We start from the raw sequence: 15,310 nt of genomic DNA on the forward strand, positions 1-15,310 counted from the left end.
CTTACATTATTTGTTTCTGTGGGAGAGTTTGGGAATAATACACAACTGGGCTTCAAGAGAAGCTTGGAAGATATCACAACAATATTATCAGTTACTCTCTAAAGTCACATAATTTCACTCCAAACTTACTTTGTAACCTGAATAAATAAACATAAGGAGCAACTCTAAGCTGGGTGGTGATAGGAGTTTAAATTCTGAGGTTTATTCATTCAATTTCCTTGCAGTTTTTTATTTATTGTTTGAGATACTGAGATGATTCACTGACTGGCAGATTTTAATACAAAAAAAGTCCAGGAGTTTGGAAACATTCAAACAAATCAAATCAAATAAGTTTTCCTCTCAGGTGTTTGAATAACCAATGAAAAGACTCCTGTCTTCAGGCACAGCACTGATGAATGAGGTACCATTTAGTTCTACAGGGTGGGCCATTTATATGGATACACCGTAATAATCAGAATCAGAATCAGAATACTTTATTAATCCCGAAGGAAATTAGGGTTACAGCAGGCAGCACGCTAATGGCGCATGCGCACTGGGACCATACCCATAACATGGGAATGGTTGGTGATATTAAAGTCCTGTTTGTGGCACATTAGTATATGTGAGGGGGCAAACTCCTCAAGAAGGGTGGTGACCATGGTGGCCATTTAGAATTCGGCCATCTTGGATACAACTTTTGTTTTTTCAATAGGAAGAGGGCCATGTGACACATCAAACTTAGTGGTAATGTCACAAGAAAAACAATGGTGTGCTTGGTTTCAACGTAACTTTATTCTTTCATGAGTTATTTACAAGTTTCTCTTTGTTCACAGCCATTGACATGTTGAAGAGGTTAACACGTGAGGAGCGGATCGAAATTGTGTTGATATCTGGGGAACGCAGTAACAAGGTCATTGCAGCAGATTTCAATGCAAGACACCCTACGAGACCACCCATCTCCCATGCTACAGTTAGCAAACTGCTTGCTAAGTTTCATGAAACTGGTTCAGTGTTGGATTTGCCAAAATGTGGACGCAAAAAAACATCAGTGGCTGTCCTAGCTTCATTCAGCAAGTGTGTGAAGAGTGGGAGAAGAGGGTTGTATTGACAATCCAACACAATGGGCAGCACATTGAACACATGTTATAAGTGGTCAGAAACTTGTAAATTACTCATGAAAGAATAAAGCTACGTTGAAACCAAGCACACCATTGTTTTTCTTGTTACATTACCACTAAGTTTGATGTGTCACATGGCCCTCTTCCTATTGAAAAAACAATAGGAAGTGGCCACCATGGTCACCACCCATCTTGAGGAGTTTGGCCCCTCACATATACTAATGTGCCACAAACAGGACTTTAATATCACCAACCATTCCCATGTTATTACGGTGTATCCATATAAATGGCCCACCCTGTATATCAACAACACAGAAAAAAAAGCAAAGAGTGGAAATGTGCTATGTGCCCATGGGAGTCAAAGTTCTGAGCAAAGAGGTTTTAAATGTACCTCTGCTGCTGTTGCCTTATGGAGAAAGGACTGAAGGAATCGAGTGACTGACAGGTTTAACTGAAGTGGAGCACAGCTTTTAGCTCTGTGCTTGGAGTGCTGGAGCACAGCTACACCTGCATGGTGGAGATGGAAGGTTAGCACACAGAACAATGCAGGGAAATGTTCAAGCATACACCACTATGAAAAGCAATAAGGACATTCAAAGAATTCTGAGGTTCAGTGCCAGAATGACCAACTGTTATGCATTTGGATGTATGAACTGATGTGTGCCCAATGCCAAAGCTTTATTCTCAGTGACAGTGTCACAGCTGTTGAGTGCGCTGTGCTCTGGAGGGGAGGTAAAGTACTTTTAGACATTTCTACCATGACCCTGCCACTCTGCTAGTACTTCCTTTTCCTCTTGTATGTTTGAAATGGGCAGAGTATCCAAAGCCTGGGTCTAGGAGACAACACAGCTGTCTGCACCAAGAACTTTTTAAGATATTTAGTCAAGTGCTAAAATTTCCCTCTGAAGGTCAGGTCCTTTCACTGTATACACTGACTGTTTTTTTGTTTTTTGTTGCATATTTCTCACACCTAAATGTTTCAGATCAACAAATAAATTTCAATTTTAGACAAAGATAGATAAAAACAAATTGGAATAATTTATTAGAGAAAAAAAGTTCTCCAAGCCCTCCTGGCCCTGTCTGAAAACGTCTTTGGTCCTGTTTTTAAATCATGAATTAACTGTGATTAAACCCAGGTTTTTGGGGCCTGAGTTCAATTTCACAAGTCCCATCTATGTTGTATTACATGTTGAATCAAGAAAACACTTTACCCTTCCTCACTGACAAAGTAAACAAGGGTTTTTCTTGTTTATTAGTTAGTTTGTCCTGGAAGTCAGAGGACAATGAAGGTAATCATTCTAACTGATAACACGTCACAAATCATTTCCTTTTTTTATTGCAAGTCCTTTTCGTCTCGATCAGGGTTTGAGTCTGGAGCTCGAGTTGGGGTGGTTACAAACGATGTCCCAAAGTAGGCGGAGTTTGTCTCAGTTGTTAGCATTAGCTAACATCTACCAACACATGACCCACATAGGCTGAGGACTGCTGACATCCTGGCATATCCTGGCACAAAAAACAGGCTTTTTTTGTGTTTTATTTTTCTTTCTGCAGCTGATGATCATATATTGGTGGTTAATTTTGATGTGCCACTCACAACAAAGTGATCAGTTTTCCCAATATTCACTGTTAGTGAAGGTTTCATAAACAGACTTCAACGATGGGCATGAAATGCTCACAAAGTCCTAACAGAGTAAGATGGCAATGAAAAGTTTTTGTGCAGGTTTATGTTTTTTTTTTTTTTTTTTAAATGTCTTTATTTTGATTAGCATTAAAATATCTCAATGAATACAGAACAAAGATCTACAACAAAGCAAGAAAGGACGAGACAAGGCTAATCAAAAGGTATTGGCTGAAGCATTTGCTTATTGCGCCAACACTTTTAACAAAAGATCATTTAGCGTGCAGCTCATGTACAAAGGGCTCGAAGCAAATGAGTGAAACAAAACAAACAAAAACCTTTCCACCTTAGATAAGTAAATACATTAAATTAAATTTTATAACAATAATCAAAGCAAAACAACCAAGAGTTTCAGTATTATTATTTTTGCTCTTTTCATTCTTGATTTATATATTTTTTCTAATACTCTAGTTTTAAACATGGAAGGAAAATGAACTCCACCTTTTACACTCCACTATTCCACAAGTTAACTCCTCTAACAGAAACACATCTCTGCTTTATGTTTGTCCTTATCTTTAAGTCTGTTCCCCTTAAGTCATATTGACTCTCTCTGACTTCAGACAGCTTCTGAGTACTGTGGCAAAACAAATTATTTTGTGTTATTATCTGTGCCATTTTCAACAAAATCATAAAATTTCAGTGTATTCAAATTAATAAACAAAATGTTAGTTGGTTCTATATAGTTTGATTCATAATTCTTACAGCTCTTTTTTGTAATTTGAAAACAGGAAGAGTATTGGTTTTATATGCATTAGCCCATATCTCTAGACAATAAGTCATATTTGGAAGCAGCTGATCATCAATTATCACTCCAAGAAATGTATTTTTGTGCACTCTTTCAATTTCAATTAAACTAACCTTGATTTTAAATTAACTTTTCATTTGTCTATTGCCAAAATTAATACATTTTGTTTTGTTTATATTTAACAACAACAACTTATTTAGAGCAAACCAATTTTTTAATATATTTAACCCATTTTCCACTGCAGTCAGAAGGTGTTCTAGGTTTTTCACCTGAGCAATACAGAGTGGTATCATCAGCAAACAATACACATTTTAAGAGTTTGGAAACACTACATATGTCATTTATATATAATATGAAAAATTTAGGGCCCAGCACAGAGCCCTGAGGAACACCACAAGTTACCTTCAACTGATTAGATTTTACATTATTGATTACGACATATTGATATCTGTCATCCAGATAACTTTTCATCCACTTGTATGCCATCCCTCTTATACCACATCTCTCTAGTTGTATTGTATCAAACGCCTTTTTTAAGTCTATAGAAACACCAACAGTATATTCCTTATTATCTATAGCATTGGATATCCCTTCGACAAGTTCCATCACTGCCATTGAAGTGCACCTTTTCACTCTAAAGCCAAGTCTAGTCTAGTAAGTCTAGTCAAGTCAAGTCTAGTAACAAATAATTTTTCTAAGATTTTTGAGAACTGTGGGAGTAGAGATATTGGTGAGTAATTAGTAAATTGATATCTCTCTCTGTTTTTATGGATTGGAGTAACTTTTGCTATTTTCATTTTTGAGGGAAAAAATGAACTAAATTCCACTGCACACCTGGCTCTATCATAGGCAACACAGCGTAACATCACATTCTCCTTTTGGATAAATAGCTTCGTCAAGAGGATCTGGTCATTGTGTGAACCTTTTGTCAGAACAAAGCAGGCATACTTGCCATAATGAAACCAACAAAATCCAGGGAGGTATTTTTACTGGCTGACAGGCCAGCTGGAAAAACACAGGTGCAATAAATGACACTTACGCTGGTGGCTTTATTCCACTTCAGCGTGTAAAATCCAGAACACTGCATTGTGCCTGCTGGCTCACTGTCGGTGCTCACTGGCACACCTAAATGAAACAAAGATGTCATTAATGTCATCCAATGCCCTTGTGATTTCTTTCAGTGACCACTCGTGCAAGAAAACATTTAACAATAAACTCCATCAAAAAAATCTACAGTGGGGCAAAAAAGTATTTAGTCAGCCACCGATTGTGCAAGTTCCCCCGCTTAAAATGATGACAGAGGTCAGTAATTTGCACCAGAGGTACACTTCAACTGTGAGAGACAGAATGTGAAAAAAAAATCCATGAATTCACATAGTAGGATTTGTAAAGAATTTATTCGTAAATTAGGGTGGAAAATAAGTATTTGGTCACCTCAAACAAGGAAAATCTCTGGCTCTCACAGACCTGTAACGTCTTCTGTAAGAAGCTTTTCTGTCCCCCACTCGTTACCTGTATGAATGGCACCTGTTTGAACTCATCATCTGTATAAAAGACACCTGTCCACAGCCTCAAACAATCAGACTCCAAACTCCGCCATGGCCAAGACCAGAGAGCTTTCAAAGGACACCAGGAAAAGTATTGTAGACCTGCACCAGACTGGGAAGAGTGAATCTACAATAGGCAAGCAGCTGGGTGTGAAAAAATCAACTGTGGGAGCAATCATCAGAAAATGGAAGACATACAAGACCACTGATAATCTCCCTCGATCTGGGGCTCCACGCAAGATCTCATCCCGTGGGGTCAAAATGATCATGAGAACGGTGAGCAAAGATCCCAGAACCACACGGGGGGACCTGGTGAATGACCTGCAGAGAGCTGGGACCAAAGTAACAAAGGTCACCATCAGTAACACACTACAACGGCAGGGAATCAAATCCCGCAGTGCCAGACGTATTCCGCTGCTGAAGCCAGTGCATGTCCAGGCCCGTCTGAAGTTTGCCAGAGAGCACATGGATGATACAGCAGAGGATTGGGAGAATGTCATGTGGTCAGATGAAACCAAAGTAGAACTTTTTGGTATAAACTCAACTCGTCGTGTTTGGAGGAAGAAGAATACTGAGTTGCATCCCAAGAACACCATACCTACTGTGAAGCATGGGGGTGGAAACATCATGCTATGGGGCTGTTTTTCTGCCAAGGGGACAGGACGACTTCACATTCTGTCTCTCACAGTTGAAGTGTACCTCTGGTGCAAATTACTGACCTCTGTCATCATTTTAAGTGGGGGAACTTGGACAATCGGTGGCTGACTAAATACTTTTTTGCCCCACTGTACCTCTCTCTCCCTATGTATATATATATATATATATATATGTATGTATATGTATGTGTATATATATGTGTATATATATATATATATATATATATATATATATATATATGTGTATATATATATATATATATATATATATATATATATATATATATATATATATATATATATGTGTGTGTGTATGTACGCCGAGATCAAAGTAGCACGGAGGGAGGTTAGCCAACTAACGGAGTTGCAGAAAGGTGCGACAAATAAGGTGCCTAAGAAATACAGCAAGCTGTCCATACCTGAGGCCTTGGAAACTGCCAAGCAAAGACTCACAGCCTTGGCCAGCCGCTTGAGGAGGTACACCAGAGAGATAGAAGGCAGGAGAATAAACCAGCTGTTCTCCACAGAACCAGCAAAGGTGTACTCTCAGTGGCAAGGGAACAATAAGAGAACAGCACCACCAAGGCTGGAGACGGAGCAATACTGGAAGAGCATATGGGAGAAGGATGCAACCCATAACGGCAATGCTCAGTGGCTAGAGGATCTGAGGGCTGACCACAGCGACCTCCCTGAACAGGGTCCAGTAACCATCACAGTGGCAGATATCCAAGAAAGGGTCTCCAGTATGAAGAGTTGGACAGCACCAGGGCCCGACATGGTTCACGCCTACTGGCTGAAGAAGCTGACTGCACTCCACGAGCGTCTGGCAGCACAAATGAACCAGCTGCTAGTTAACGAGAGACACCCGGAATGGCTAACTGAAGGCCGGACGGTCCTGATCCCCAAGGACCCCAAGAAGGGACCGGTCCCCTCCAACTACCGACCAATAACCTGCCTCAGTACTACATGGAAGCTCCTGTCAGGCATCATATCGGCTAAGATGAACAGGCACATGGGTCAATACATGAGCGGGACACAGAAAGGAATTGGCAAGAATACCAGAGGCGCAAAACACCAGCTACTGGTAGACAGAACAATCAGCCGAGACTGCAAGACCAGACTGACCAACCTGTGCACTGCCTGGATTGATTACAAGAAGGCCTATGACTCAATGCCCCACAGCTGGATACTGGAATGCCTAGAATTGTACAAGATCAATGGGACCCTAAGAGCCTTCATCAGGAACTCAATGGGGATGTGGCGTACAACACTAGAGGCCAACTCCAAGCCCATAGCACAAGTCACCATCAAGTGCGGGATCTACCAAGGAGATGCTCTGTCCCCACTGCTGTTCTGCATAGGCCTGAACCCCCTCAGTGAGATCATTAACAAGACTGGCTACGGATACCGACTACAGAACGGAGCAGTTGTCAGCCACCTCCTGTACATGGATGACATCAAGCTGTATGCCAAGAGTGAACGAGACATCGATTCACTGATCCACACTACCAGGCTATACAGCAATGACATTGGAATGTCGTTCGGACTGGAGAAGTGTAGTCGGATGGTAACAAAGAGAGGGAAGGTAGTCAGAACTGAGGGGATTGAACTACCAGAAGGCAACATTGCAGACATAGAGGACAGTTACAAGTACTTGGGGATCCCACAGGCGAATGGGAACCATGAAGAGGCCGCTAGAAAAGCTGCAACCACCAAGTACCTGCAGAGGGTCAGGCAAGTCCTGAGGAGTCAGCTGAATGGTAAGAACAAGATCCGGGCCATCAACACGTACGCCCTGCCCGTGATCAGGTACCCTGCTGGGGTAATAGGCTGGCCAAAGGAGGAGATAGAAGCCACTGACATAAAGACAAGAAAGCTCCTTACCATGCATGGAGGGTTTCACCCCAAATCCAGCACCCTGAGGCTGTACGCTAAGCGGAAGGAAGGGGGCCGGGGACTGGTGAGTGTCAGCACCACAGTCCAGGATGAGACAACGAACATCCAAGAATACATTAGGAAGATGGCCCCAACTGACCGAGTGCTCAGTGAATACCTCAGGCAGCAGAAACCCAAGAAAGAGGAGGGAGACGAGGAACCATCATGGAAGGACAGGCCCCTGCACGGTATGTACCACCGGCAGATAGAGGAGGTGGCTGATATCCAGAAATCCTACCAGTGGCTGGACAAAGCTGGACTGAAAGACAGCACAGAGGCACTAATCATGGCAGCACAAGAACAAGCTCTGAGCACAAGATCCATAGAGGCTGGGGTCTATCACACCAGGCAAGACCCCAGGTGCAGGCTGTGTAAAGATGCCCCAGAGACAATCCAGCACATAACAGCAGGGTGCAAGATGCTAGCAGGCAAGGCATACATGGAACGCCATAACCAAGTGGCCGGCATAGTGTACAGGAACATCTGTGCCGAGTATAACCTGGAAGTCCCGAGGTCAAAATGGGAGATGCCCCCAAGGGTGGTGGAGAATGACCGAGCTAAGATCCTGTGGGACTTCCAGATACAGACGGACAAAATGGTGGTGGCTAACCAACCGGACATAGTGGTGGTAGACAAACAGAAGAAGATGGCCGTAGTGATCGATGTAGCGGTTCCGAATGACAGCAATATCAGGAAGAAGGAACACGAGAAGCTGGAGAAATACCAAGGGCTCAGAGAAGAGCTCGAGAGGATGTGGAGGGTGAAGGTAACGGTGGTCCCCGTGGTAATCGGAGCACTAGGTGCGGTGACTCCCAAGCTAGGCGAGTGGCTCCAGCAGATCCCAGGAACAACATCGGAGATCTCTGTCCAGAAGAGCGCAGTCCTGGGAACAGCTAAGATACTGCGCAGGACCCTCAAGCTCCCAGGCCTCTGGTAGAGGACCCGAGCTTGAAGGATAAACCGCCCGCAGGGGCGTGCTGGGTGTTTTTTTTTATATATATATATATATATATATATATATATATATATGAATGAATGTGGCAGGATGAATGTTATCCCTCGGTCCAACCCACTTTCAGCCTGGCCCATTAGGGGGCGCTGGTATAAATAGTGGCCATTCGAGTGTCTCTGCATCGCTTGCCTGTGATCTCCTTTTTGGTCACCTGACTTCCTCGGTGTGGTAGAGATCGTTTGTGGGTTACTCCTCTGAAGTCTCCATCGCGGCTGGTCGTAGCTATAGAAGCCTCCTGAGCTATTCTGCTTACATTCTATGACACGGCTTACTTGGAAGTGTGGGCCTTAGTTTTGCACCAAGCTACGCGAACTGAAGTGCTGCTGTTTTGCCTTGCTGTGCTTTTATCGTCTGTTCCCGTTGTGAGATTTCTTTCCCTGCTGCTGTCAGCTTTTACAGTGGACGTCGGCGTGGACAACGGCCATATGCATGCCGGTTATCGGAGTCAGCTGGCGTGCATATTGATTGACTGTTAACTTGTCGTTGTGTGACGGCAAGTTGGAGCAGTACGGCGATTCCGTTTGCTCCAGATTTTAGAGTTTTATCCAGATTGTATGTTGTTTTATTGCTTTTGATTTGTAGTTTGGATTTTTGTTACACCACTGGTGGGAGGCCCTTTTTCTAGCTGTAGATCACCAGTGTGGTCTTGCAGTTGGGTTATCCCCCGGTGCTACACATTAGTTTGTTGTAATATATTAAAATTTTCTTTGTTTCTTTTATTCAGATGCGGAGTGCCGACGTGGAGGAGACTAGGGTGCCTTGGTGGTGGGATCCCTTGAGTGTACACACCTGCCTTGTTTAGTTTATTAGTGTGAGTGTGTGATAGTGTGCTGCACTTGTGTTTTGGGTGTGTTTTCTTTTTTTAGTTTGTGTGTGTGGCATCCCTGCCCCTCCACTGGTAAGCCTCAGCTCTGAATACCTTTTTAAGCATATTTGTACTTGAATATTTATGATTGTGTTTTTATATGGTGTTTTAAATAATTATTAATAAATTGTCAATTTGTTGATCATTGAACCTCGTCTCTGGATTGAGTATAGCGAACCTAAGTGCCTTTTTGGTGATTTAGTGTTATTTCCAGTATTCTCTGGGTGAAATTCCCAGGGTGGCGTTGTCGTTCTTTAAAACTGAAGAGTATTTACCTTATATCCCAACCTCGTCTCGCCACACATATACATATATATATATATATATATATATATATATATATATATATATATATATACATATATATATATATATATATATATATATATATATATATATATAGAGAGAGAGAGAGAGAGTATTTCTCTATGTATTTATTCGTCTACTTGGTGGAAGCACAAAGGGTAGTTTTGCATTAAAAATGTTTACTTCTTTTCTTTACAGCAGGCACTTGATGTTGTCAAATCAGGGATAATGGTTAGTAATAACATTAACAATGGCTCTGTTCTATGCAGGTTAAGGCTGTGTGAAAATGAGTGGGCAGCAGCTGATGAAACAAATTGGAATTTGGCTTTTTATTATTTACATGTCAAACATCAAAATGTATGTCTGCAAAAAAAGGCCTGCAGTAATTATTTTCAACGTTTGAAGAAATCCAGGTTTTGCAATATTGTAAAAATGCAGTGACATCTTGGTGAGACAAGACAGATATTTCTCATTGTTTAAATGAACGGTTGAAGGTTACCGTGTCTACAGTGTTTACCCAAATCAATGCAGCTAACAGGGTACGTTATTGTTTTAAAAAAACAATCATCACTGAGTGTGATATCATGACAGATGTGTGCATTCATAAAAAGTCGTTACTTTCTGCTAATTTGAGTACAGAAACACTAGTACTCTTGTACTCTACTAGAATGATAGAACAAGCTTTCACTTTCTAATTAATGTTAAAACCTCCCCCCAAAGAGTTTCTCATTCACAGTTCATCACATTAGGCTTATGAGCACCTGTGGTCTCTTTAGCACACAGCAATCTGATTGGCCTCAGCCTCAAACCTTTAAACCTCGGCCTTTAACAAATCCTGGACCGTCTCGTATTTGACGCCTTCTGTCAGTTAGAACTGAAAGGAAATAACTTAAATTAGTTGTTGTTGTTGTTACTCAACAGTTCCTAAGACCTCTAATCGAGCATTTATCAGCCTCTGTTTGACCTCTGTTCACCAGTGATTTATGACAACTGCACAGGAAATGTTGTGTTGTGCTGCATCATTGCCAATAACTTGAACCAACTGTCACAGAAGTTGTGGAGGTCACAATGCAGCAGGATCTGGCAGATGTCCTGGTCTGAGCTAAGCCAGGTTTACCCCATGAAACACCTGCAGCCCCACCCTGCTCACATCAGAGTTTAAAACAAGCAGCTGAAGAACTGTGAATAAAATTTTAAAAATAAATGTATATAAGACTTTGTTTGTTTCTTCTGGGGACAAACATGATATTGGACAATTTCTAGACTCGTAGACAGCATTGTGAGTCAGGGATAGCTCAGTAGGTAAAGTGGTCGCCCCATGATCGGAAGGTCGGCGGTTCGAATCCACTTAACGGCTACCCTGAGGTACCCCTGAGCAAGGTACCGTCCCTACATACTGCTCCCCGGGCGCCTGCTTAGTGGGCTGCCCACTGCTTCACTGAGTGAATGGGTCAAATGCAGAGAAAAACAAGTAATTTCCCCATGGGGATCAATAAAGTATCCATTATTATTATTATTATTAATCGTCTTTCTGCTGCTCATTTTTTCTGTTCATTAAACTGAGGTATATCCAGTAGTAAAACCGTGGTGGAGAGGCGCTAATCATCAACACATCCTGCTAGCACGCCAACATTACTTGGCTCTGCTCCGGCTATCAACCACCCACTTTGTGATTTGGAACAGGTAACATTCCTATAGAGATAGAAACATGTCCAGTTGGTGGGAAGTTGTTAAAGCATGTGGGTAGAAATCACATGAGCTCATGGCTTGGAGAAAAAAACGTGAATATTAATTCTTTTTTTTTTTGTCCCAATGGTTGGAGATGAGTTCTGCCTTCTGCTGTTAAAGCATACACCACTAAATATGAATAATTTACATGTAAAAAGCTGCAGTTGTTGATGTTTTTAAATTCACTGAAGGACAGATGACTATCACATCGGCCTTATTGAAAAACTCATAATAAAGTACTGTGATGGCAGTTCTGCTCAACCATAGATTTTTTGTTCTTTAGCTAATTGATTTGACTCTGGAATGAGCCAGCATCACTGTTGGACTCATGTTTTTCCAGGTGGAAACACCCAAACAATGATGACCTCACCATGCAATAATAAACAGACAACATTACCAGCAGTCCTGTGAAAAATTGACTAGACAATATGATTCAGTATCTTGTAGAACAACTTTTAGCAGCAATAATTTTAAGTAATGTTTTTGGGGAATTTTTGCCTCCTGTTCATTGATGCTTGTAGACATTTGTGCCATGCTATAGCATTTCAATTTGGCTGATGTCTGGACTTTGACTGGGCCCCCTTAATTCTTTTCTTTTTCAGCCATTCTGTTCCAGAGCTGCTGGTGTGGCTGGATTACTGCCCTCTTACGGTCCCATATTTCACTTCAGAATACTTTATGCCGAGGATTTCACGACTACAAGGCGTCCAGTTCACTTGGCTGCAGAACAAGATCATGATTACTCCTCCACAACTGCGGTATGAGATGTTTGGGCTGATATGCTGCTTGTGGTTTTTTATCAAATTTGGTGCTTTGTATAGCCAAACATCTTCATTGTGGTCTCAACTTTCCAAAGGACACTGATTCATAAGACATGTGGTTTGTTCAGAAACAAACCTAAACCTGCTGTCATGTTGTTTTTAGAGAGAAGAGACTTTCTCCCAGCAACCTTTCCAAACAAGTCATACTTGACTACTTTTTTCTAATTGTACTGTCATGAACTTTACAGGCTTTGCTTAACATATTAAATATTAGAGTCTGAGATGTAGCTATTGGTCTTTTGCAAGTTCTCTGAGCATTGCACAGTGTTTGGAGTGAATTTGCTGCAATGTTCACCCCCTGGGAAGATTGTTGCATTGTGTTAACTCACATTCAAACTCAATTAATCAAGTGAATTTGATTAGCAGCACATTTAAGCTACTCACCCTCTTAATTTCAGTGGGATCAGTAAGGATGTACATGGTTTTTCACATGGCTACAATTCCGAGCTTAAATAACTAAAATGCAAATGTTTGCTAACATTTTCATGATTACTGCTTCAGTTCTGTAGCATGCTGTTAAGCTAAGCGACCCTCCACAAAAAATACAAATGTAACTGATAAAGGTTAATTGATGCAAGTCTTTACTGCATGTTTTGTAGTGCAGAACATCGGGGCATGTACCGTCATATTCACAATAATGTGCTCTTATCTAGCTTCACATACTGGAGCATTAACGATCAGGCTTACTGTTGCACAAAAGTGCTTAACAGTTGAACGCAATGAGCACATTCAAATGAGATGGGTGGCATTGTCAGCATCTGACCAATCATAATCACAGAACCACTGAGAGCAGAGTTGTTTACAAATGAAGAGCAAACTATATTAACAATGGATAAGCACATAAGTCACACTATACAGCAACACATCTGTTGCAGCAAATAAGGAGGATGTGAAAGAACATAATTGCTGTATAGTATATAGTGTTAAATAGCACTGCATTAATTTGTGTGTACTTTAGGCATGTGTGAGTACTCTGTAGGACTGGAATAACACTACCCAACTATTTAAAGATAATAGTTGTGTAGTGTAAGTATAACAGCTCTATCTTTGAGACCAGAGAAGATCTGACTAAAATCACAGTGGTGGATTGTATTAAATTACAAAACAAAACAAAACATAACAAATTTAGTCTTTTTCTTTAACCCTTTAAGACCTACCATAGAACCAAGTCCACCAGAGCTTATAGTATATTTTTACATGCTGTGGAGCCATTTTTTGGAGCATTTCAAGTTGCTATACATCAATACAACCGTTATAGCCCAAATTTTAATAATATGTCTGCATTAAGTGCATAGTAATTACATAAATTGCAAAAAAGTGCAATAAACTACAAAAAAATTGAAAATCGTTTTTGTTTTTTAACATATATTTCTAGTTAGAGAAATTTAAGAGGCTTATCCTGTTAGAGTTTGTATTGTTGATTGTCATTTATGCTTAGAAATATTTAACCATAGATGCTTAGAGGTGTATAATCAATTGTGTAGTGATAAGTTGTGTGATCTTTAACAGGCTACAGAGGCTTGGTGTGCATTCCACACTAGAATGCACACCTATATCCTGGGAGCATGGGAAAGTTCGTACCTTGTTTAATTGTGTTATGGTAGGATTAACGTAGTTACGTCTGTTCTAGTCTAAGTGCTTTTTGTGTATAAATGAACTGCTGGACTTCCTTACTGTGTTATCTAGGATGAGGGGGGGTCTACCCTCTTCCTGACCAAGGATGTTTGCTTGTTTGCTTTTATGACCCTTTGATCAGCAGTACCCCCCCCCCCCACACACACACACACACACACACATCCACCACACACACACAGGCAAGGTACTCTTTGTGTGTATGTAGACGTCATATGTTAATGAACCTATGCATATTCATGTAACCTCAATAAAAGGACAGTGGAGAACGGACGAGAGCAACTGGGGTCAAGCGAAGGAACGGCGCCTGTCCGGTTCTCTCCCGTGCACGAGAAACATGAAGAACCTTGCCTACTTGTGTCTTGCTTTGCAGTGTAATTATATTGTCTTCAACGTTCCAGCCGATGGGTTCAAGCTACGAACCTATCATATCCCTCAAAACTGTAAATACAAAAAAGTTGCACAAACTAGTTTCCCACCAAAGGAAATTTATTTTAAGTGTCTTCATAGTTTTATTTTTGAGATACACCAATTTTCATATACTGCAGGAAAAACGAAAAAATATATTATAGTGCAAATTTGCAAAATAACAGCATATGCATAAAAATAAACTATTTCCAGCAGTGCAATATGAGTCCTCAGCATCCCAGAAACGACACAGAAAGTCATAAAGTCAAACATAACTTTTAAAAACACAAGTATAGGCTCATAAGGCCACGATGGTAAAAAACTACATTTCCGCAAAATGACGTCACTTCCGGTTTCGGGCAGGTCATGCCGGACATGCGATAGTTCACGCTAATGGACGTACGAAGTGTTACAAACAGCGTATCAGATCGGCAAAGCTGTTTCTGGAATATTATGTTTTTGTTGCTGCAAGCGCTTTTTATTCAGTTTTTGCAAAGCTATATGTGGAAGGAAACTGTGACCGAGGACAAGCTGATGGCATAAGATGTAAGTACAACTCCTCCAGTTTCATATGCAAAAAAAATTATTGCGCTAGCTTAGGTGGTTGCAGTGCTACCGGGATTTAAAAATAGTTACGCAAAATGGAGCGTGTCCGCTCCTAACGGCTTTAAAGGGTTAAGCAGACCCATTGGTAAAGAGTCTGTAGGCAAATAAAGAACAAATCTATAGACATAATGTAAATGGGTACGTATACTTCCTTGCAAATAAATTTATACAAGGTTAACAAGTGCAATGCTGCAGTTCTCCCTGTTTTAGAGTTATACTCAAATGTTAAGGCTTATAGATCAATAAAATATATTTAGAATAGCCTGCAGCCAAC

The sequence above is a fragment of the Rhamphochromis sp. 'chilingali' genome (assembly GCF_963969265.1).
Source record: "Rhamphochromis sp. 'chilingali' genome assembly, chromosome: 13".
In the NCBI taxonomy this organism is placed as follows: Eukaryota; Metazoa; Chordata; class Actinopteri; order Cichliformes; family Cichlidae; genus Rhamphochromis; species Rhamphochromis sp. 'chilingali'.